Below are 24,367 nucleotides of genomic sequence, written 5' to 3' on the forward strand. Positions count from 1 at the left end.
GTGCATATAACATCACCAAGGGCTGGTGTGGTTGGAGCAGAGAGACAGAGATGGGGACAAAGGGAGAGGAAGGGCCAGTGTGGTGAGCAATGAGGCTGGAAGGGAAGGAATGCCAGACCCCGCCATGCTTTAGGCCCTAAAGTTTAGGGCACACATAAGGACTTTGATCATCATCGCAATTGAAAACTGCTGAGATGTATTAAGGGGTGTTGTAAGAAGTACTGTTAGGTTTATTGTACAGTATTGGACAAAGAAACCTCTAGATTGCAGTTACCTGTGCAGAAAAGGGGAGCAAGCAGGACTGGGCAGTAAGAGCTTCAGACCATGGTGAAGATGAGATGAATTTTGAGACCACTCAGGAGGAGCTGTCTTAGTCCCTTTGGGATACTATAATGGAAAACCATAGACTGGGTGGCCTAAACAACAGATTTATTTCTCATAGTTCTGGAGGCTGGAGGTTCAAGATCAGGGTGCCTGCATGGCTGGGGTCTGGTGAGAGCTCTTGTCCCGGTTATATCCTCCCTTAGCCATTTTTGGTACAAGTGGAGGAAGGAGTGAGGTAAGGGAGAGAGAAGGAGGAAGAAGGGGGATAGATGAATATATTGTCTCTTCCTCTTTTTATAAGGACACTAATCCCATCAGGGGGCCCACCCCATGACCTAATTACCACCCAAAATCCTCACCTGCATATTCCACATACTGTTACATTGGGAGTTTGAACTTCAACAACTAAAATTTGGGAAGACATAAGCATTCAATCCATAACAAAAATCATAATATACTTACTGATACCCCTTTTTAATTAGTTTATAGAGAAAAATTATTAATAAAACAATAAAATACAAATTATATGTTTCCCCACTGTGGTGCTTAACGTAGATTATCTAGTTTATCTCTTACGATAAGGCCTGGAGGTATAGAACAGACCACAATGTAGGTATTTAAAATTCATTACTAAATAGTAATTTAAGAAGGTGATTATCAAATTAATGCAAAATTTAGACTATCTTATTTTGCACTGTTGTGGAGTCTTTATGAACAATTGGTATTTAAACACACAATAAGAGATATTGTTAATTTATCATATGATTCTAAAACAATAAATACATTGAAATTTTCCATCAGTTGCCTGACTGATCAAATAAATGCTACAAAATGCATCACTAAGATGGTTATAAAAGCAAGCTGCTCTCCAGTGCAGACCCCTTCCTTGAGCTCCAAATGAGAGAGCTTCGCCATTTCTATGAAAGACATCCCTAGCTCAAGACATTTGGAGTCTCTCATGGTTTCACCCTTTTGGCTTTTCAGAACCTTCTCCCCCACCACCCACCATCATCTGGCTCATGTGTTTGCCCCAATCTACCCAATCTCACAAGCCAGAAACTTGGGAGGAACCTCACGCTCTTTCACTGTCCCATCATATTCTACTGGTCACCAGACTCTACTTTTTGAGATTGCTCAGCCTTGCCTTTGCACCCCACAGACCCTACCTTAGCCTAGTGTCCTATCTTTAGCAGGAGTCTCATCTGGCAGGAGTCTCACCTGGCCTCCCTACCTTCAGGATTACCACTGTTCATGCAGTGACTTTCAAAAAAAGATTGCTGGACCAAGAGCAGCAGCTGGAAACTAGTGAGAAATGCAAATTATTTGGGCCCCATCCCAAACCTACAGAATCAGGAGCTTTTGCGATTGGGCCTGTGTTAGAATAAGTTCTCTAGGTAATTCTGGTAATAGTAGAGATTGAGAACCACTACTGTGGTCCACTCCCTGCTATGAGTTGTTCTTCAAATCCAATGCTGATTTTTTTCGTCTCTTCTCTGTTTAAAACACTTAAAAGCCTTACTGTAACTCACAATATAACAGTTCCAAGCCCTTTGTCACCTGGCCCCTGCCTCCATATACAGCTTGGATTTTAAAGCCACACTCCCCTGGCCCAGATTTGTCCTCCAATACGTAGAAAGGAATGGTTTTCCTGCACACATGTCTTTCCAAGTTTCTGTGGCTCTTTCCTCTACCTACAAAGGCTGACCACACCATTATCTCCATTTCCCTCTTTCACTTTCTACCTGGAAATTCTTCCATTTTACCACCTTGCCAATTATTCCATGCAATTTCCTTTGAAGCCCTTGATTTGGTGGTCACTCCCTTTACAAGCCTTCCACTGGACCATGTGCACACCTCTGTCCTCTAGTATCCACCCACGTTCCCCTCTGCCTGTGAGGGCTTGGGAAAGGAACATCCCTGTTTCTACTTTCATGCCCTTGTTTCTTGGCACTGGGTCTAATGATTACTTGATTTGTAGTAAATGTTTGTTGGAACCAATTGAACTGAGCTAAATGGCGCCCCACTTCTCTGGCATTTGTACTGTCATTGACTTTGGCTATTACATTTGGTTTGGCTCTGAACAAGTCATTCATATGGTCTCTCTAGGTTATAAAAGACACCATCTAGTTTGTCAATCTCAGAGGGTTTTTGAGGATTAAATGAGGAGCCCAGAAAGTTCAGCTGAATTTTATCCCTTTGGTACAGACACTGGCTTGAGTAAAGCCTGAGTTTTCTCTGCCTTTCTGGACCCTGTAATTTGAATAACTTGCAACCTGACAGCCAGCCTTTGGTTGCTCAGCCCTGGCCATGCCCAGACCTGCTGTCACCCTGCTCCACCAAGATCAGTTTCTGGGAAAGTCCTAATCCCATTTATGGTAAAAAAAAAAAAAAAAAAAAAAAAAAAAAAAAGGAAGACTAGGATGATAAGGAAATCAAGCTGTGAGATACTGGGGAGGCCCCTGTCTGGTGGCGGGCTCTAGCACTGCCTAGGGAAGAGGCCAGCAAAAGAGCAGTCAGCATGGAAAAAAGAGGAAAGCAGCAGTGGCTAAGGGCAGGCTAGCCCTCATGGAGCCCATACGATACTTTGCTTGACTTGGGCGCTCTCATTTCATTCTTCCACTGTCCTATAGGCGGGGACTAGAAATTATTTTCTCATCTGAAGAGAAAACAGAGGCTCAACTCAGAAGTAGAAAATTTCCCCAAAGTCACACAGTTAAGAAATGTCAGAGCCAGAATTTGATTTCAGATGTCTGTGCTTGCATCCACTGAATGCTATTGATGGATCTGATGGTTATGCAATAGCTTAGGTTGCAATGAACTAAGAGTAGGACTAGCAATAGAGGTGTGCTTCATAGCTGGTGACTTCTGGTAGGAAAGAGAGTCATTTACTTCTCATTCATTTCTTCTTTCATTTTTCATTTATTAGAACAAGTATGGTGTAGTGGTTGTTTTGAATGGGTTTATGTTCCCCCAAAACTCTTATGTTGAAGTTCTAGCTTCTAATACCTCAGAGGGTGATCTTTCTTAGAGATAGGGTCTTGATGGAGATAAATGAGGTAAAATGAGGTAATTAGGGTGAGCTCTAATCCAAAATGAGGGGTGTCCTTCCAAAGGGGGACATTTGGACACAAAGACATGCACATAGGGAAGACAATGTGAAGATACAGGGAGACAACGGCCCTCAAAAGGAACCAACTCTGCTGAAACCTTTATTTCAGACTGTCATTTCTGTCTTTAGACTATGAGATTAACTAATAAATTTCTGTTGTGTAATCCACCTACTTTGTTACAGCAGCCACAAGAAACTAATACAGTGGTTAAAAGTATGACTTCTGGAATTAGAATGGCTGGCCATTAATTCCCCAGCTTTGGCATTCACTAGCTTTGTGACCATAAGTACGTGATTGTTATTTAATTTCTCTGTGCATCCATTTTCTTCTCTGTAAGATGGGGCTCGATGTGCCTTATAAACTCGTTGCAATGATGAAATATATTGGTGCATGGAGAGCATATAGATAGTACTCGGCATAGAGGACTCTCCCCATGTTGGCTCTTTTCACAGATGATCTCCTATGTGCATCACAGCCTGCCTCTCCTCCCTCACAGGACCACACGTCACTGTGGAAATACATATGAAGGAACCATGGTGTTTCTCACTGTGGTGATGTCATGGTACAATGGGGAACACTCTTCATTCCTCCCCTTTCACAGGAGGGGAGCATGGCAGGTTGTCCACTGGGGACTGTACCCTAGTCCCACCGTTGGGAGCATCACTCAAGCTGGGTAAGGAGAAGAAGGGGAGAAGAGAATAAACCTCTTTTTAAAAATATATATTTATTTTAGAGAGGAAGGAAGGGGGGAGAGAGAGAGATAGAAACATCAATGATGAGAGAGAATCATTGATTGGCTGCCTCCTGCATGTCTCACACTGGGGATTGAGCCCATGACGCAGGCATGTGCCCTGAATGGGAATGGAACCATAATCTCCTGGTTCAAAGGTCAATGCTCAACCATTGAGCCATGCTGGCCATGGGAGAATAAATCTCTTTTGAGGATTTACCAGGTATATCAGTTTCTTAAGGTTGCCACACAAGCTAACGTAAACAGGGTGACATAAAACAAAAGAAATCTATTACTCATAGCTCTGGAGGCTAGAAGTCTGAAATCAAGGCATCAGCTCCTCTGAAGGCTCCAGGGGACAATCTGTTCCTTGCCTCATCCAGGGGCTTCTTGCTGTGACCGTATCACCCCAATCTCTGCCTCCATCTTTACATGCCACCTCCTCCCTACATCTCTTTCTTCTCCTCTTCTGACCTTTCTTGTAAGGACATTTGTCATGGGATTTAGGGCCTGTCCAGGTGATCTAGGATGATCTCATCTCAAGATCTTTAACTTAATTACATCTGCAAAGATCCTTTTTCAAATCAGTTCCACTCACAGAGTCTGGGAGGTCAGAAGTGGACATATCTTTCTGGGGGTAGGAGGGGGCCACCATTCAATCCAGAACAGCAAGTATTTTACACAAAATATCTAATTTAGTCTTTACAGTAGCTCTGCAATAGCTTCATTTCGTGGATAAAGAGACTTAAAAAAGAGGTTGACTACCTTACACTAGAGCAGCGGTTCTCAACCTGTGGGTCGCGACCCCTTTGGCGGTAGAAAGACCCTTTTACAGGGGTCGCCTAAGACCATCCTGCATATCAGATATTTACATTACGATTCATAACAGTAACAACATTACAGTTACGAAGTAGCAAGAAAATAATTTTATGGTTGGGTCACAACATGAGGAACTGTATTTAAAGGGCCAGAAGGTTGAGAACCACTGCCCTAGAGAGTGGCAGAGCTAGGATTCAAATATCGGTATTTATGACCTGCCGCCTCAGGTCCTGCCCTCGCCCCATGTTTTGAGTTAAGCAAACTGTTTAAAAACCTTCCAGAGTACATCATCTTGTTTTAGGCCACGGGCACCCCAACACAAGGGTCACATATGAGAATGAAGAGAAGAATGGGGCTCATGCTTCCTTTGTAAGATACCAGCTGCACAAGAAATATAATCTTCTTTGAAACTGACAGTTTTATGTTCTTGCATTTATATTTGTATTCAAAATGAGGACATTCACTTCTAATATTTAACTTACAGCTGGTAGAAAAAAAATCTTTGAACTATTCTCAAGGTTTGTGCCAAATATTTTAAGATTCAAAGGCAGATAAAAAATTGTCATTTTCCTCCGCAGGCTTCCCCCTCTTGCATTATTGACTGTTTTATTCACACTTGCCTTAGAACTAAGATATTTGAACAAAACTAAATTTTCTTTTCTTTTTTTGTACCTGGGCAGCCCTCATTTTTCATCATCCATATTAAAGAAATACCAATGTGTATTCAGTTTAATTCTTTTAAGTTTTCATCTCATGGACTGATGTTTCAATCAGGATGCCAAATCCACTCTTCTTACCTCGGTTGGGCAATTAAAAAAAAATCTAAACTACGATATTTTCAATCAGGAGCTTGAAATACAGCTCTATTAGCTCTGTGACTCGGACAAATAAGTCTAACACCTATGTCTCTGTTTTCTCATCTGTCAAATGACGTTTATAATATTTATCTCCTGGGCTTCTCCTGAGAGTGAAATCAGATACCACCTTTAGATAAGCTTGGATGTCGCTGGGCATAGTACATATGTAATTCATATACCTTCCTCCCTCCCATTCTCCCTTCTTTTCTTCATTTGGTTAGAGTTTGCCTCTGTTCTGTCTCTTTACTGCATTTCCCACTGTTGGCAAAGAAGCTTTCTCCCAAGCTGTTTTGAATTCTAGAACAATTTTTGTTATTTGGTCTTGGTTTCTATATTTTTTAGAAAAGTCAGCCCTTTTCTTCTGACTTTCTGCCGTCTACATTTTCTGTCCTGGCCTCTTTATAGTTGCGCTAGCTCCACAATGTGTTTCTGGGATGAAGTTTGTGTGTAAACACCAGGCAGGTTTAATCACCGAGTCTCTGTTCCCCTGGGAAAGGGAGAGGGCAAAGGAGGGTGAACGTCTTTTAGTCTCTTTGTAAATGTTCGAGGCAAACGTTTCTCATTTCAAATGCTCTTGCAAATTATATGAGCCTGGGATCGGCCCAATTTACCATTTTAGAGAATGTTTAGCTTACCTTTACCCCACTTTGGATGGGAACAGCGGGGGAAGGAAAGCACGTTGTTTCCCTCTCTGGGCAGAACGACTCTGTGTTCTTCCAACAGGGACCAGGCCACTGGACTGGGTGAAGGGAGAGTGTTAAGCTCTGGCTCTTTTGGAAGGTGAGGCAACATGCAGAGTTGAATTGCCTGAAAGTGAAAAGCCCATCCATCCTCACAGAGTCTCTATAAATTTCATTGTTGAACTAAGCCAGGCACTCAGAGAGCTGTTGTGAGCTTCAGACCTGCTTTGGACATGGTATTTGTTTCCTAAGGGTACTGTAACTACCACACACTGGATGGCTTAAAACAGCAGAGCTAGCCCGGCCAGTGTGGTTCAGTGGTTGAGCATCAACCTGTGAACCAGGAAGTCATGGTTCGATTCTTGGTCAGGGCACATGCCCAGGTTATGGCTCGATCCTGAGTAGCGGGCATGCAGGAGGCAGCTGATGGATAATTCTCTCTCATCATTTGTTTCTATCTTTCTCTCCCTCTCACTTCCTTTCTCTGGAATAAATAGAAAATCTATTTTAAAAAAGTAAAACAGCAGATATGTATTTTCACACAGTGCGAGAGGTGAGCCATCTAAATCAAAGCGTCCACAGAGCCATGTCCCAGCTTCTGGTGGTTGCTGGGAATCTTCAGTGTTCCTTGCCTCACAGCTGATCACCCCGCCCTCTGCTTCACATGGTGCTCTCTCTGTGTTTTTATATATTTTCTCTTCTTATAAGGACACCCGTTATATAGGATTAATGGCCCATCCTATTCCAGTGTGACCTCATCTTAATTACATCAGCAAAAACTATATTTCCAAATAAGGTCACATTCACAGGTACCAGAGCCTAGGAATTCAACATGTTTTTTGGGGGGACTCAGTTCACCCCACAACAGGCATGTACAGCATTGAGTTTATCAGCCCTGAGAGTAAGGGGCACAGAAGGTCACAGGCAGCTAGGCCATGTGAAGAGGGGAGTGTGTAGGAGGTAGGAGACCTGGATTTGAGGACCACATCTGCTGCTCAGTAGCTGTGTGGTTTGGCCTGTCAGGTTCCCTGTCTATAAAAGAGAGTGATGGGGTCTCTCCCAGTTAGAGAAGATATCTGTTATGTGGGTCAAATCACATTACTTTTTATCATAGTCAAGTATTCATAAATTGACTCCAGACTACCTTTATCATGTCACCTCTGATGCAGGATCTGTTTATGATGTGGGCACAAAGGCTATTTGCCCTTCCTCGAATACACCCTGTGACTGACATTGCCACTCCTTGGCTATTGCAGTTTCTTAAGCTGTTAACACAGTTGGCATCATGCTTTCTTCCCATCAGGCTTTCTCTCATCTCCCCCATACTTGCCCCAGTCTGACATAATGGCTTCCTCAGCAACAACTGCGTATTTTCATTCACAACCATCTATTTGTTTCCCCGTAGGACGGTCAGATCCACAAAGGAGAGAACGTGTCTGTTTCCTCCCATCCCCCTCAGTTGCTTCAGATAGACCTGCTGGATGAACAGCCAGTCAAACAAAATTGTGTGTGTATAATTGCATCGTAAGCAGCAAAGCAGAAGACAAAAATGATGATGATTATTACTAGACAGTATAATTTGAGGGGGCTCTGAAAAGACCACCTGTTGAAAATGATACGTTTCTGGTTTGCCCAGGTGCCCTGGAATGCTGCTACAGGCGCATCTCTCACAGTTTTCTAGAGACTCCTCTTCTACATGGATTGCTATCACATTTCCTGGGAAGGACAGCAGAGGGCCGGTCTCTGAGAGAAGGAGGTAAACAAAGTCAAGTTTGAAAAAAGGAATAAATCGGAAAGTATCCCAAGTAAAGGGGGTCTCAGGGCCCCACGGGGACACTGTGACTGTACAGGCATTCATTCTGGTTGGGAGCGCCTCACAGTCAGTAGTTACTTCTGGATATCACTCATGTGTATGCTCTATCAAAACACTATGCATGTCCACAAAGAGAAAATGATTGGCCTCCATGCACCCCATTTTTTTCTATCATCTCTAGACCCTTCTTTGGGATCCCCATGGAGCTGCCTTGTTACTATGACAATTTTGGTCCCAATGGTGCCATTGCCAATCAAGAGCTTTTATGTAAGTTGAAAATTTAGCATCTGATCAAAGCTCAGCCGGGAAAACCTTATGGTGCTGGAAACAGCCTAGACCAGTGGTTCTCAACCTTCCTAATGCCGCGACCCTTTAATACAGTTCCTCATGTTGTGGTGACCCCCAATTTCATTGTTACAAATTGAACTTAATTAAAGCATAGTGATTAATCACAAAAACAATATGTAATTATATATGTGTTTTCCGATGGTCTTAGGCGACCCCTGTGAAAGGGTCATTCAACCCCCAAAGGGGTCGCGTCCCACAGGTTGAAAACTGCTGGCCTAGACTGACGGCTGCGTTCACGTTCCTCCAACTTCACACTGACCTTCGTCTGGAGGAGGCTGCTCCGGGCGGTCAGAAGCTGAGAGCCCACCCAAGGTTCTTTCATCCAAACCAGGATGAGAAAACACCTTTATTCTCTCCTCAGCTTAATGCAAGGATTTATGCTGACTTATTCACTGGAGTCCAGGACAGAATTTGTCTTTACATATAAATAAAACTCACTTCCGTGAATTCCCTGTGGCCCAGGGATATTGTGAGGCCATCTTCCATTCTTTTCTTTCTTAATCCTGACATTTTACTTCCCATGTCTGCTGATCAGTTTTACCATGCTGCCCAGTGTTCTCTCTGCGCCAGCTTCCCTAATAAAAGGCTTTGTTATTGTAACTTTTCTAGTGTGTGTAGCCCAACTAGGTTGTGTGAAAATTAGAGTTTTTGTATACATGCATTTAGAGTCATTTTCTTTTTAAATCGTTGCATGCTTTTCTCTAGCAGAAAATATTCTTTCTTCAAAAATATATGCAAATTAAAAAGGAATATACTCTCTGACACTAATGCTTTGCGTATTTGGAAATCAGCGGTATAAAAATGCTGTTGCTGTCGATGTAGATATAAATTCTCCCCCCCCCCCTTCATTTTGAGTCCTTGAACACATGGTGCATGGCCTTTGCTAGATTACAGTAAAGTTAATTAAGTTTTAGGCTTTTAGCCTAAATCACATTGCCTGCTTGTTAGGTGTTACTAAAATCGTTTTTTGTTGTTGTCGTTTTATGTCTCTTCGCAATTTAAACTGCATGGGAAACAACCACCAAATTTAATATCACCATAAATAATAACCAGATTTTAAAATTCCATTTTGACTTTAATCAAAAACTATATGTGAGTTTCATGTTTCCTATAGTTTCCTAACCTCTCTCTGAAATGATTATTGTGGGCATTTAATAAAGCAAAAGAAAAAATATATCTGACAATAGAAAACTGAGACAGTAAGACAAGAAGGTTAATTACGCCATGTAGAGTATGGCGAGCAATTGCAAATCCAGTGCTGTTCACACCGAGGTGAGGGCTATGGTGATGGTGTAGCATGTCTTTTCAACCTATGCTCCTGATACATTATATGATGTTGCTACGGAACCAGCATCACATGTAGTTCTTGCTTCTCTCTCTGCCATTTCCCTGCACCAACTACCATGCTGTTGCAGACACTTCCACATGTCTCACTCGGCATCTGCTTTGCCTTCCTATGTGCCCCAGCCAGGAAAGCTAAAGACCATGATCCTTAACCTGCTGCTGAAAGGGTTCTGCCTGTCCTCTAAGTACAGCTAGTGGCTGCCCCTCTGTGAGACCTGGAGGTGGACTTGCCTAGGGAGTTCAGATCTGTGGATACCAGGAAAGCCGTGATGATCCTGAATGATCCAGGTTGGCTCAGTCTGCTCATGTGAATCCTTAAGGTTGCAGAGACTTTCCTAGTAGGTTAGCAAGATGAGACTGACGAGGGAGGAGGAATGATTTAAAGCGTGAGAGGGATTTAACCTGCCGTTGCTGGCTTTGGAGATGAGGAAGACGCCATGAGCTAAGAAAGGCAGCAGCCTCTGGATGCTGGAAAGGACAAGAGAACAATTCCAGGCCAGCGTCCAGCAAGGAACCCGGCTGAGCCAACACCTGGATTTTAACCCAGTGAGACTCACTGTGTTTCACAGCTCGTATATCCATGTTGATTTTTGTTCTTGCCAGGGCAGTAGAAATGCTACACACACCAACCCAACTATGTTTATTTCACTGCTTGATGTGTGCGCTTTCTACCAACACATCCCACCTTCAGCCACTGATGAGCAGGGAAGATCTGAAAGGAAAAAGTTGCCCTCGTTTCCCTTTTTCCTCTATGTCATCCGTTTTCAGTATAAATTGTTGTTGGCTTTTACAGGGAAGTAACGCAGAATTACTGTGAGTATTTAATACGCCTCCAGAAATGTGAAGTAAGAGAGAAACATACACACAGAGACCTGAGACTCCCTGGAAAGAACTTTATAATATTTTGCAATGGAGTCCAACTGTTTTCATGATCAAACTGCCTGGTCTGCATAATCTCCTTCACAATTGGGAAATGCCATATTTTATCAAAACTTAAAAGTCATTCAGATTTTGAACCGTGGAGGGAAATACCCTTAAAATCCAAGATCCTTTGATCCTGAAGTTATGTTTCTAGGATGCTATCTTAGGGATATGTTTAGAAGTGTAGACAAAAAGAGTTATAAATAATGGTATTTATGACAGTGTTAATATAAGTAGAAAATTCACCCAAATGTTTACCTTGGATCATTAATGTAAGGTATATCCATAGGTGACCATTAAAATATTTGAGGGATATTTAATGATTACCTAATATGATTTTTAAGCAAAACAAAAGTAGCTATAAAATTGCATATTAAAAGAATGGTGTCGAGCATTTAGAAAACATAGACAAATAAGACCAGAATAAACTATACTCCCATGTTAAGAGTAGTTATTTGTGAGAAGTAGGATGATGTATTATTCAATTTTTCTACCATACAAAATGGGTTAACATTCAATATCGATATTTAATTCAAGTCAACACATAACTTAAAAAAAATTGCTCTCACAACATTTCTTTGCAAAACTGACTACCAATAATCATGGCAAAAAATTTCCAAGGATCAGGGCTAAAGAAAGTTCCTCTGAAGCTTGTTGCCAAGGCTGGACTGGGCTGGGCTTAAAGAGGTGAATCGAGTTCCTGAGTATAAAGCCGTTAAATGACACCATAAGAATTCAGGTCAGATGATAATAGATCAAGCTGTTTTTCTGAAATGCTGAATCTAATTCAAAACTTAAGCAGTAATAAAAATGGGCACAAATTGCCTACATCACCTTCGTCTCTTCAGAATTCAATCACTATCAGCGGTCCCTAGGGATGGAGAATGAAATAAAAAAGCACATTTCCCGGAGTTTTAAGAGATTCAATAGACACTGAAGAGAACATCACTTACTTGTGTATGCATAGACTGCGAAGAAGCAGGAGATTAAGGAGATCAAGAGCTTCACACTTTGATGAGGAAGAAAGCTCTCTGTTTAGCCCGGGGTAAAAAGCGAGATCCAGCAAGACTGCGTGTGAAAGAGATTTTACAAGTATAAAGTGAGCACAAATCAAGTTTACCAGGGATATACAAACAGTCAGGAACATCACACACAGAGCGCTGCCCCCCCCCCCTCCCCACGACTTGCACTTTTTATGTAAACAAATGATAAAAAGTCACCACCTTGCGTTACCGTCGTTTTTCCTTGGTGAAGGTGAATGAACACTGGGCTATTGTGGTTTCCTTCTAGTCAACTCATTTCCTCAAATGAGCAGAAAGGAGAAGGAATAGCTGAGTAGCCCAAGAAATTCTACCAAACACACTTTTTTTTTTTTTTTAATTTAAGTTCTGATTTCTGGGAAGGATTTGTGTTTATGTTAAGGCCTATTTTCAGAAACGGGCCCATTTGTAAATGGGCTGGTTGTGCTGCAAAATGATATATAGGACTCTCTCACATGCAAGGAGAAGTTAATCGAGGGTTTGTGAAGAAGGGAGTTAATTTAAAAACAAAAACAAACTTTCATTATTTTGAAATAATAAATTCAAAATTTTCATTTATTTAAAATTTTACTTACCCAATGGCTTACTAGCTTAATTGTTTAAAAAGAGTTATGGTACATCGCCATTTTAAAATTCATTTTATTAAACTGGTATTAGGATAAATTGACTTTTTAAAAAAATCCTCTAAATTTCACGAGCATGTTCATGACTGGAGGAGTTTGGGACCCTAATAGTGAGAGTGATGCTTGAATTAACTGAGCCCTATGTGTTTGGGTCTTTATGGAATATATTAGAAAGCAGGATGATTTAATTGTGGTTATAGGGCTCCTTATAGTCAAGTTGAGAATATTTACTTCAGAGTGTTCTGTATGTGACACAATAACAACAAAACTTCCATTTAATTATTATCTTTATAAACAAATGTCTAACCATTTTACAATGTGCCAGTTGCTTTCACAGGCTACTTAATTTCTATAACATCCTGGCATGGTTATTATCAGCCCCATTTTAAAATGGGAAAGCTGAGGCCCAGCAAGTTTAAATAACTTGCCCCCGATCATCTGAACAGGAAGTGAAAAGGTCGGGATTCAGTTTTGGTCCACCTGACTCCACAAAGTCAGGTTTTTACCGTGCCCATGAAGCTGGCATGAAAGGCTCAAAATAAAGTGTTGGGGAAGGATAGTGTCTTAGGAGTGCTTAGGAGAAAATAAGACTGTGTGCTTCAAAAACAGAGGGAAGCCCTAGCTGGTATGGCTCAATGGATAGAACGTTGGCCCGGGGACTGAAGAGTCCCAGGTTCAATTCCGGCCAAGGGCACATGCCTGGGTTGCGGGCTCAATCCCCAGTAGGGGGCATGCAGGAGGCAGCCAATCAATGATTCTCTCTCATCATTGATATTTCTATCACTCTCTCCCTTCCTCTCTAAAAAACAACAACAACAAAAACAAAAAATAAAACAGAGGGAAGATCAATTCTAAAAGGCTGCATTTATTTTGATCAGACTCAACAGGAACTGCATAGAGGGGCAGCCTCAGGCCAGGGTTGGAGTGTGTTGAGAATCAGAAAAGCATCAGCTCCTCACACACCCTACACTTAGTGACTGGGTACCACCATGCAGTCCCATTTTCTGCGATGCAAGCAGAACAGAGACGTCTCACATTCTGGACAAGGCAGGTGATGGAATGGAGACTCGAAGCCTTCCTGGTCACCTCTGATTTTCCCTTCTCCCTTTCCCACTGCCTAGATATGTGAACAACCATGTGCATTTATGCTTATGGCTGATTGTTATTTAATATTTTTCCCATTCTCTTACCACCCAAGCTCAGGCCTTCATCACCTCATTCCTCATCACCCTAATGGCTCCTAACTGATTTTTCTTTTTTGGACTTTTTTCCACCCACATTCAGCCCCAATGCATAACACCATCTAATTAATTTTCCTGAAACACTTTGATCATGTAACCACACTGACCTCAAAATGTTAATAACTCCTCTGGCCTGTTGGACAAAACAAAACTTTTTAAGCTTTGCATTCAGGGTGGCACTGACCTTTGCTTCCAGCTTACTTCCTGTGGTGTTCTGGACAAATGATTTGCTAGAAATGCCTTGGCATTTTTCCTCCCAAATTTTGTTCCTAGTCTTTCATGGGACAAAAATAACAGTAAAAATCATTTACTTTTTTGTCATACCCATCAGACCAAATTTTCAAATCTGCCGTCATCATTGAGTACCAGTCACCAACCACACCCAAAACCAAAGGTCATCTTGGGTCAGCATCGATGGGAACCGAGAGAGGGCTTGAGGACATCGTAGTAAGCAAGCACTGGTGGAGAAATGGTGAGAAGGAACACAGGGCAGTCCGTGAACCAAATGTAGGGATGGAATGTTTTGTGAGATTAGGAGATGGCAAAAAATTGAGAGTGGGTTTGAGGTCAGGATAAAGGTAGTTGGTTATAGGGAAAGTGTGGGAGCCATTATAGGGTCTTGGTTATGACCAGTTTTTTTTAAAAAAAATATATTTTATTGATTTTTTACAGAGAGGAAGGGAGAGGGATAGAGAGTTAGAAACATTGATGAGAGAGAAACATCGATCAGCTGCCTCCTGCACACCTCCTACTGGGTATATGCCCGCAACCAAGGTACATGCCCTTGACTGGAATCAAACCTGGGACCCTTCAGTCTGCAGACCAACGCTCTATCCACCAGTTAGGGCGGCTATGACCAGTTTTAATGAATGGTCTTAGATAACACTGATGCAGTTGTTAATTGACCCCCACAAGAGTTGCCAGTGATGAAGAGTACCCAGTTCTTTGAGGATGTGGTGTGAAGTTTCCAAGGAAAGGATTATTCTGGAGGCTAAAAAACTCCAAAATTCCTTTAAAAATTGGAGGCCTCAAGCAGGCAACACACGACTCTTCTTGTAATTGTATAATAACCATTTCTACGTAGGTTGCTATTGCATCCACTTGGGGGGACCTAACCACTTTTGTCTATACCACCTTTCACAAACCTCTCAGTGGAGACTTTGGTTAAATCCACACAGTTCCACCTTATCATTAGTAGCATTTTAAAACATATACATATCACATGCCATGTGTTGGTCATATTCTGTCTCCAGGATTACAAGTCCTGGAGTCTTGGTTTATAACTGACAGGACCACATGTAATATCAAGGATAAAGCATTGTGACTAAACAATATATTGGAAGAAATTCATGCTAATGCATTTGGCTAGAGTTGAAAGCTTAGCTTTTAATGTTCATGAAGATCTAAAAGAACTTCGGTTTTTGTTTTCTCCAAAGGTCCTTCTCAGTTAACTGCATAATATCCAATTATGCATCTTAGAAGAATTTAGGGTTGAGAAAACCCAGCTACTATTGGAATCTTTGATTCTACAGAATTTGCGTTCCCCAAACCAGTGCTTATACAGCTAAACTCTTCCCTCTGGGATTTCGTTGATTGTCATAACTTTTGAGCTTGCCTTGCAAAGCCACAGACTCATTACAGTAAAATGCTAGAGTTTAAAATGTTTTAAAAGTCTAGTGTTGTCGCTGATTTTGTTCGTTATTTGATCAGGAAGAAAAAAAAAAAAGAATCCCACAAACGTTATTTTTTTCCCTGATGTCTTAAATGAACTGGGGTTTTAATATATATTTTCTTAAAAGTGTAGCATTGTAAGCACATCATTTTTATAGGTGTGGGAATCACAAATCACTAAAATATTTTAATCTTAAGGATGGAAAAAAGTATAATTACCATTTACTACAAGTAAGCAGGGGGGTACAAGGAGTGCTTTGTTTAGTCTGATCTTTCTTAGTGGTGTGGGGAATGGAAGGCTACCCTCCAGCCACATCTCCTGCACAAATTTGCTGTGGTCACAGGTGTTGTGCTCATATAGAAAGGTGTAAGTCATGTGTCTGGTTTTGCAGAAATACTAGGGCTTTAGGAGTTTATAAAGACAGTCTTCTCTAATTTGATAAAGACATCATATCAGTAGCACTTGGTCAAAAGCAAGAACTGAGTTCATCTTCCTCTAATTGGAAGAATTACATTCTCTGTTTAGTGAGTCATAAGTTAAAGTTTTATTATTGGTTGAATCAGGCACTCAGATACCTGAATTTCAGTTCTCTAGATCAGCACTTCTCAACCTCAGTACTATTCACATTCTGGGTCCAATAGTTCTTTGCTGTGGGGCTGTCTTGTGCATCATAAGATGTTTTGCAGCATTTCTACCCTCTGCCCATTAGAAGCCAGTAACACCCTCTTGCCCTCACACCACTCACCCAGTTGTAATGATAAAAAACAACAACAAAAAACTGGTCTGTTCCATTGCAAGGGGCAAGAGAGGGAGGGAAATCTCCAGTTGACAACTACTGCTCTAGATTTATTTTTGGGTGAGCTCAGTAAACTTCCTTAAATGTTAATGGGAACCAGAAGAGCAAAAGAGTAACTTTCTTTCCCATGGGAGTGGGTGTTGTGAGTGGGCACCAAAGGAATTGTCAGGACCTCTAGAATGGACTGTGGCAGCCATGGAGGAGTGGTCTACATGGAATAGAGCTAAAGGAACTCATGTCTGCGGTAGGATTTTAGGGAACAGTCCCCAGAAGACCCAGTTCACCTGCATATGGGTGCATCCTTAACCTTTAGGTATAAATCTGTGCAAAAAATTCAGTAACATGTATGTTGGAAAATGAAAGATAGCAAAAGGGTCCTGCCATTTCCTATTCCCCTTCCCATGGCAGACATCACTAATCAGTCATTGAGCTCTCTGTGGAGTCTGTTGTCAGCCTCAAAATTTTTCTCAACACAAGATTGCGGACATCACTACCAATATCTCAGAATTAGAACTAAAGTTGAAACCTATTTGTAATCATTGCTTTTAAAATATCTTTTTTTATTGATTTCAGAGAGGAAGGAAGAGGGAGAGAGAAACATCAATGATGAGAGAGAATCATCGATTGGCTGCCTCCTGCATGCCCCACACTGGGGATTGAGCCCTCAACCTGGGCATGTGCCCCTGACTAGAATCAAACCCTGGACCCTTCAGTCCGCAGACTGACGCTCTATCCACTGAACCAAACCAGCCAGGGCTATTACCATTGCTTTTAAATCATTGCCAGTTATTTAAGGACAGTGGTAGTGATGAAATATATTGTTTGAAATATAAGCTACAAACAAAGCATCAAAAGTCTTGAATGGAAATAATAACCTAAACACCAAAGAAAGTGCATCTGGTAAAATTAGAAATCATTTAAAGTTGATTTGTTTCTTTGGCACCATGGCATGGAGATTTCTTCTCCTAACTCCAAATAGTCAATTAGGATAAGTGAGAAATTCTGAAATGCTGGAGATTTGGGGGGCCTGAACTTCCCTCTGGTGTAGCATGGCTGCCCACCAGGAGTCACTTTGTGTGCAGTCCTGAAAACTGAGGAGAAATGCAAGAAAATGCTGCATGGGTTTTGGAAATACTCTTGTCAATGCTTGAGAAGGAGGGCCTTACCATCTGCAGGTGTGTGGGTTGCTGATAGCAGTTGGAAAACTCACCCAGAAGTGAGAGTTACCGAGAAAAAGCGGCTCAAATTGTGACTGATGGTCACTAAATTTGTGAGAGCCAACGACTCTCTGTTTCCTTAATTGTCCAGATGATCTGGAAAACTTACCAAACTGCTTTAATAGTGAGAACGAAAATTAAAAGCATTCAGATTAGGTTGGGGGCCAGCTACTGAAGCACAAACGTGGGGTGGAGCCCATTAATCTGTGTTGTTAATTTTGTTAAACAAGCTTCCTGGGGTTATTTCAATGATGCTAAATTTGATACCCTGATCTAAGCCATGTATGTTTAACTTTGATTTGCCTTCCCTTCTTCCAAGCTTGTTAAAATGCAGTAGGTGTGGGGTAGAGCCAGAGTTTCTGCATTTGTTGTAGGTTCATGGGCTACAACCAAGTACCTAAGGGTGATAAAAAGAGTTGCAATTTCTCTGAGAGAAAGCCCTCTTTAGCCTAGGCGCACCTGTCCCTGAGGGCGTGGAGCCATTATTAGAAAAGGAGGGGCTGTAGAAAGTACAAATAGCAGAGGCTTCCGCCTCTGCAATGAACTATAGCTGTTGAATGGAGAAGCAGAGGAAGGCAGTGTAGGGAGGTGAAGCTAGCAGGCCAGCAGTGGAAAGCTTCGTTGGCCTTTGAACTAGAATGTCACCTGGTACTTATTTATCAGCAGACTTGGGATGCTGGTGACACGGGTGTTTGCCTGTTCCCAGCTTAATACTATGGCAGTTCTCATCTGACTTCCCACCTTGGCCAGGGCACGTGTGGCTAGGAGAATCACAGTTGAAAAGAGCCCACTGGGTCTGTGTGCATGGTTAGCGCCATGATCCTGAAGTGCTTTCAGCCACAAGGGAATTTCTGTGAAATCATCATGGACCAACTTTACAGCGGACTGTGTTCAGAATGACTTTTAGTTATTTCCAGAAATCAAAATCACTCTAAAAGGAGGAAGTTTTGCTGGTACAGAAGCTATTGGAACACATGAGAGGTAATCTTTGAAAGTGGTTCCAAATTCCAAACAGTCTTAGATATATTGGAATAAGAGCTTTTAGATGACTCTAGAGAATTGCTCAGCAATCATTTGTTATATTAAAAACATTTTCTCTTTTTGCATGAGTTTCTGTTTGTTTTTCTTGTTTGTTTACTCGTTGCTTTCAGTTTTATATCCCACATATGAGTGAAATATATGATTTTTTACTTTTTCTGACTGACTTATTTTGCTTAGCATGATATTCTCAAGGTCTATCCATGTTGTCACAAATGGCAGTATTTCATATTTTCTTATGGTTGAGTGGTAGTCCATTGTATAACTGTGCCATATCTTTTTTATCCACTCATCTATCAAAGGACACTTCAGTTGTCTTATTAACCTATGTCACCCCAATAAGTTTAATAAAAAGGAAAAGGGAAAAATGCTTTCTCTTGGTAGTCGATGGCCATTTCATACATGCTTTGCTCTAAATAAATGGCTTCCAGGGCGGTTCTGATGGGAGTGGAAGAAGATGTGAGGGTACTGAGCGTCTCATGAGGAGAGGAGGGGACGGAGGGATGCAGGGCTCTAGAGAAACGGCTGAGTTTGCAGTTTCCTTTGCAGGCCACCTCTCTAGCTTTGCACAAAACCGCTCTTGGTGGGAGGGAGAGAAGGAGACTGGTGATACCACTGTGGTTCAGTGAGTCAGCTGCTCCCTACAGAGTGGGGAACCAGACTCCATGAAATGTTAATTATCTGTTAGAAAAAACAGTTTATTTTATATAATTTCAAAAACAAAAACCCAATTCCAGGGCAGACTCTGTTATTTAACTCCCTCAACTTACATTTATATATGCTCAATACAGGTACATGAAAAAATCATAAAGTGGTCCTTTTAAAGGTGACAACATATGTCTTTACTCTCTAAACCATAACACCTACACACATGGTGACTGAGTTACAGTCAGAAGTGTGCTATAAAATGACATTTCCTCCCACTAATTTTAGATTGCCTATGCAGTTCTAGAGAATAGCATTAAACTTAAACACGAAAATGATCAACTTTGTTTCAGCAATAGCACATCGTTCATATAGTTTCTTTGGTTATTTTATCAGCTCAGCTCCCATTGTTTCTCCAGTGATAAATTACACTTTAATTTATTTCTTTATTTTATGGAGTGTGTAGTCATAGTAATTTCCTTGTCCCAGTTCCATTAACTTCCTGGTAGTATTGTTTGAAGTCGCCAGACTCTGATGTGTAATCCAACTGTTTCCCTAATATGTGGGAAGCAACAAACTGCTTGTTTACGTCAAACACAATTCTTACTACAGCTTGTCTTTTTCTTTAAGGCTTTTCCCATGAAAATTCTGGCAGGGGCCTAACCCAGTGTTTTAGGGCTTAGCATAAACCTGACACACAGCAAGCATTCCTGGAGTTGTTTGATGATTGAATGAAGTCATTAGGATTGTTCTGGAATGTCATACTGATCCCACCACGTTAAGCTTAACATTTTGGAAAGGAGATTACACCACGATTATTTTCATGTTTGATTCTTGTTGGGTTCCTCAAAGTGTCTGTACCAATTCCCCTCCTATTACCCTCCCCCCCCTCCCCACTTTTCTCAAGTTCTCTATTCTACCCACACCTTCCACCATTTCACAAGATAAATGATCTCTCACTTCATTGTAAGAATTTAGGTCATCTGACTAGTGTTCCCTCCATTTCCTTTCCCTCCTTCTCAGAATTCCCCCATGTTGCTCCTGCCTCTACTCTAAACCAGAACTGGAATTGCATTTCTTTATAAAGTCAATCCACTCACCTGTGCTGGTGATCTCATTGCCTCCCATAGCCTTCCTACCAATTCTTCACACCTTTACTTTTTCTTCTCTTTTGTCTATTAAAGATGAAATAATCTACAAATGAGGGATTCATTCATGCTATGTTTTCGTAAACAAAGTGCTCTCTCTCTGACCCATGAACCACAGCTGCATCGTTTTCTGGGCTTCTGTCAAACATTTCCTTTTTGGAAAGGTGGCCTATGCATTCTGTCTTTATGCCCCTGCCTCCTGTTCTCCATTCAAACTCCACAAGTCTCATTTGGCCCCTGTGCTCCTTCACAAATGTTCAGAGCTGAGATTCTGGCCTATTATTAAGCAGGCAGCAATGTGGAGGTGGAAAAGGCAGTGAAAAGCTGGAGGTGGGGAAACCTGTTAGTGGCAATCATAAGCTTAAGAAAGCAAGAGGCGGTGAAGATCTGAGTTGGGGGTGTGTTGGATGTCACATAGGAGAGCTTGGGCATAGAAGCACTGCAGGCAGAAAATCTATAGGAATGTGCTACTGATAGGTGGGGTATATCTTGAGCTGAGTGTTCAAGAAAACAATGGCAACATTCACAGAAACAGGAACCACAGGAGGGGAATGAGAGTGCAGGCGAGGTGCTATTAATGGTGAGGTTAATTTTAGGCAGGTTGAATTTGTGCGACAGTCAGGTGATGAGGGACCAAAGTTGAAAAATCTGAATGTAGAACTTGAGAAAGAAATGAAAGTTAAAGAGATAGACTTTCAAGAAGTCGACTTGAAAGGAGAAGAGAGCCTTTAAGGGTAGCTGTGAGTTGCCTGAAGAAGGTTGTACATATAGAAAGAAGATGACTTGAAACAAAGCTTTGGAGGAATTCTGCATTTCAGGGACAGGTGGAGAAGGCCCCTGAAGGAGAATGGGAAGGAGAATTCTGGATTCCCAAAGGGACAGCACTGTGAGCAGTAAGATGGTGTGGAGAGATAAGGAGAACAGGAATGTGAGGAGCCCATGAGCCTGGCCACAAAGTCATTCATTCTTTTCTTCAACAAGAGCTGCCCAAGCATCAACAGCAAGCTGTGCACTGTTTGGGAAATGAGTCTACAGGTTTAATAATCCTATCTAATAAAAGAGAAAAATGGTAATTGATGTACGACGATACCCTTTTCATTGGCTAATCAGGGCTATATGCAAATTAACTGCCAACTAAGCTTGGCAGTTAACTCCCAACAAGATGGCGGTTAATTTGCACAATGCAGGGAGGCGAAAGGGAAAGCAGGAAGTAGCCCCCTGCCACTGACAGTGATCGGAAACCCAGGGGGGAGCTAAGAGCTGGGGGGCAGGGCAAAGGCGGCCAGGGCCCCCCAGCCATGATCAGAGAATCAGGTGCCTTTTCCGCCCTGGCCAGTGATAGCAGGAAGTAGGGGGTGGAGCCAGCAATGGGAGCTGGGCATGGTCGAAGCTGGCAGTCCCAGGAGCTAGGGGTCCCTTGCCTGGGCCTAAAGCAAAGCCCACGATCATGGGGCCGCTGCAGCTGTGGGTCCCCGCTGCCCGGGCCGGACACCTAGGCCAGAGGCGTCAGGCCTGGGCAAGGGGCCAATCCTGCGATTGGAGGGTGATGGGGGCCAATGCCTGAGGGCTCCCAGTATGTGAGAGGGGGCAGGCTGGGCTGAGGGACACTCCCCCCCCCCCCCCACACACCCAGTGCATGAATTTCGTGCACCGGGCCCCTAGTCCTATATAATAAAAACCTAACATGCTAAGTGTCATGTCAATTGGTCGGCCATTCAACCAATCAAAGTGTAATATGCTAATGATATGCTAAGGCCGCTCAAACGCTTGCTATGACTTGCACTGACCACCAGGGGCACACAGTCGACTGGTCGACCAGTCGCTATGATGTGCACTGACCACCAGGGGGCAGGCGCTCCGACCGATCGATTAGCTTGCTTCTGGGGTCCAGCTGATCGGGACTGAGCTAGATGGGCCAAACATGCCCTGGAGCCTTCCCACATCCCTCCCCTGGCTGGCCAACCTCCCACATCCCTCCCCGCCCTGATCATGTGATCGTGCACCAGTGGGGTCCCTTGGTCTGACCTGCACCCTCTCGCAATCTGGGCCCTTCAGGGGATGTCAGAGAGCCGGTTCTGGCTCGATCCCATAGGCCAGGCCAGGAGACCCCACTGGTGCATAAATTCATGCACCGGGCCTCTAGTGAATAATAAATGCTATCTCTGCCTTCAGCAAGCATATAGTTTACTGATAGTGACAGCAAATTAACAAGGAATCAGCATCTAATCTGCTGAGTGCTATAGCAAAGAGTACACATGGTGTCTTTGTCTGCAGTGGTAGGTGGTATAGTTGGGGACCTGACAGCCCTTGTGCACAGGTGAGGGCTTTGGAGTTAGGCTGCCTGAATCTCAGTTATGGCTCATCCACTTGTCAGCTGAGTGATCTGCAGCACATGATTTTTCCACTCTCTCCTTTAATTTTCTCATTGATGATTAAAAATAATGATAATAATAACTACATCTGTTTTATAGGTTTGTGGTGAGATTAAAAATGTTAAAACAAATTGATGCAGTGACTGACATAGACTAAGCCTTCGATTGACAACTATCAGACGACTATGGTGTTACTCTGTGCTAGACACTGCTTACCCCTCACAGCAGCCATATGAAACAGGTAGCATTATCATCTGCATTTTCAAAGATGAGGAAATTGAAGCACAGAGAGGTGAAGTGGCTTCTCCGAAATCACACAACCAAAGTGGCTGTTTTATTTGCTTCCTCTTCACCCTGCTTGTGAGGGAGAGACTCCTACTATCTGGTTATCGAAATGGCCAAGCACATGACACCTGCACTGGACAGAGGGGCCAGACAGGACTTTGTCACATGTTCTCTCAGCCCAGGAAGGAGGACACTGCATTCCCTGCAGAGCCCCATGGGGGTTCCAGCACAGAGTGAACAGTAGGATCTATAAGAGGAGGCTATGATCTATAACAAGAGGGAGAGGTGGACCCTGTTTCCTGTGGGAGGATGTGGCTGGCTTGTTGGAATCACTTCATGAGTTGGCAGGGTACTGAAGTCCACTACCCAGGGATGACCAGGCACTGTGCCTGTCCCTGTGTTTGGCTGGAGGATCTTACCCACAGGAGCGATGTTGGGTAGGGAACTTGAGGGTAGGCCATTTGAGGTCCTCATAGTTTTATCAGACGTCAAGGCAGCACTTCGAACCCTAACTTCAGGCCTCATGCCACAGTGGGAATTGGGCCCTAGGCAGTCTGGATCTAGGTTCATGCTCACCTACACTGTTCTGTGTTCCCTAAAATCTAGACTAAACGGTCATTTCCTGAACATGTCTTATGTTCTTCATCTCTACACCATTGTTCCTGCCTCCCTCTTTGCCAGGAATCCTCTCTCGATTCTAGATGGTGATATTCTTTATCCAGAGTGGAAGGAACCCTCAGCATAGGCTGCTCCACAAATCAGTAACTAGGGTAACAAAAAGGCTAATTAGCATGGCACTGTGTGTGTGTGTGTGTGCACGTGCCTCTAATGTACACAGTTGCTTTATCTGCTAATAAAGACTTCTATTCCTAAAGGAAGCATACACGGAAGAGAGAGCACAATGACATAAATGTCCATTATATAAATCTGTGCTATGGTGAAACTTATATATCCAATCCCAACTTAGGTTGAATGGAGGCACATTTTTCAAAACCTGAAGAGGGACCAAAATGACAAAGAAGAAGAAAACAGGTGTCAAAAGATGAGACTTGAAACTTGTAAGGCAAAATTTGCTTCTTCGTCATTATTGAAATTTGCTTCTTTATAATGTTTAGAACAGATTTGGGAATGAGGAGAAAATAAAGCTGAAACACATTATTTGTGCTATTTGTCTGTAAAATGTGTGATAAGAAAGAAACATGAAACTGTCGTGGGAAAAGATGAATTTCCTAAGGATTTAAAAATTTGTGCCACCTCGTCTCATCCTCAGTAATGTATTTGCTGGGGAACTAGATGTATTTATTGATGGGTAAAGAGAACGGAGGCAGGAAGTCAGTGGTTTAT

General features: G+C 42.4%; 1 long non-coding RNA gene across 1 annotated transcript in view; it reads left to right on the top strand.

The window, feature by feature from the left end:
- LOC132226416 (uncharacterized) overlaps positions 1-24,147 on the top strand; it is a 61,920-nt gene extending 37,773 nt beyond the window's left edge. The window contains exon 3 of the long non-coding RNA XR_009451050.1: positions 23,991-24,147. This is a non-coding gene — a long non-coding RNA (uncharacterized LOC132226416). The remainder of the gene's footprint in view (positions 1-23,990) is intronic.
- The last annotated feature ends 220 nt before the right edge of the window (positions 24,148-24,367 follow it).

This window comes from Myotis daubentonii, chromosome 2 (genome assembly GCF_963259705.1).
Source record: "Myotis daubentonii chromosome 2, mMyoDau2.1, whole genome shotgun sequence".
Taxonomy (NCBI): Eukaryota; Metazoa; Chordata; class Mammalia; order Chiroptera; family Vespertilionidae; genus Myotis; species Myotis daubentonii.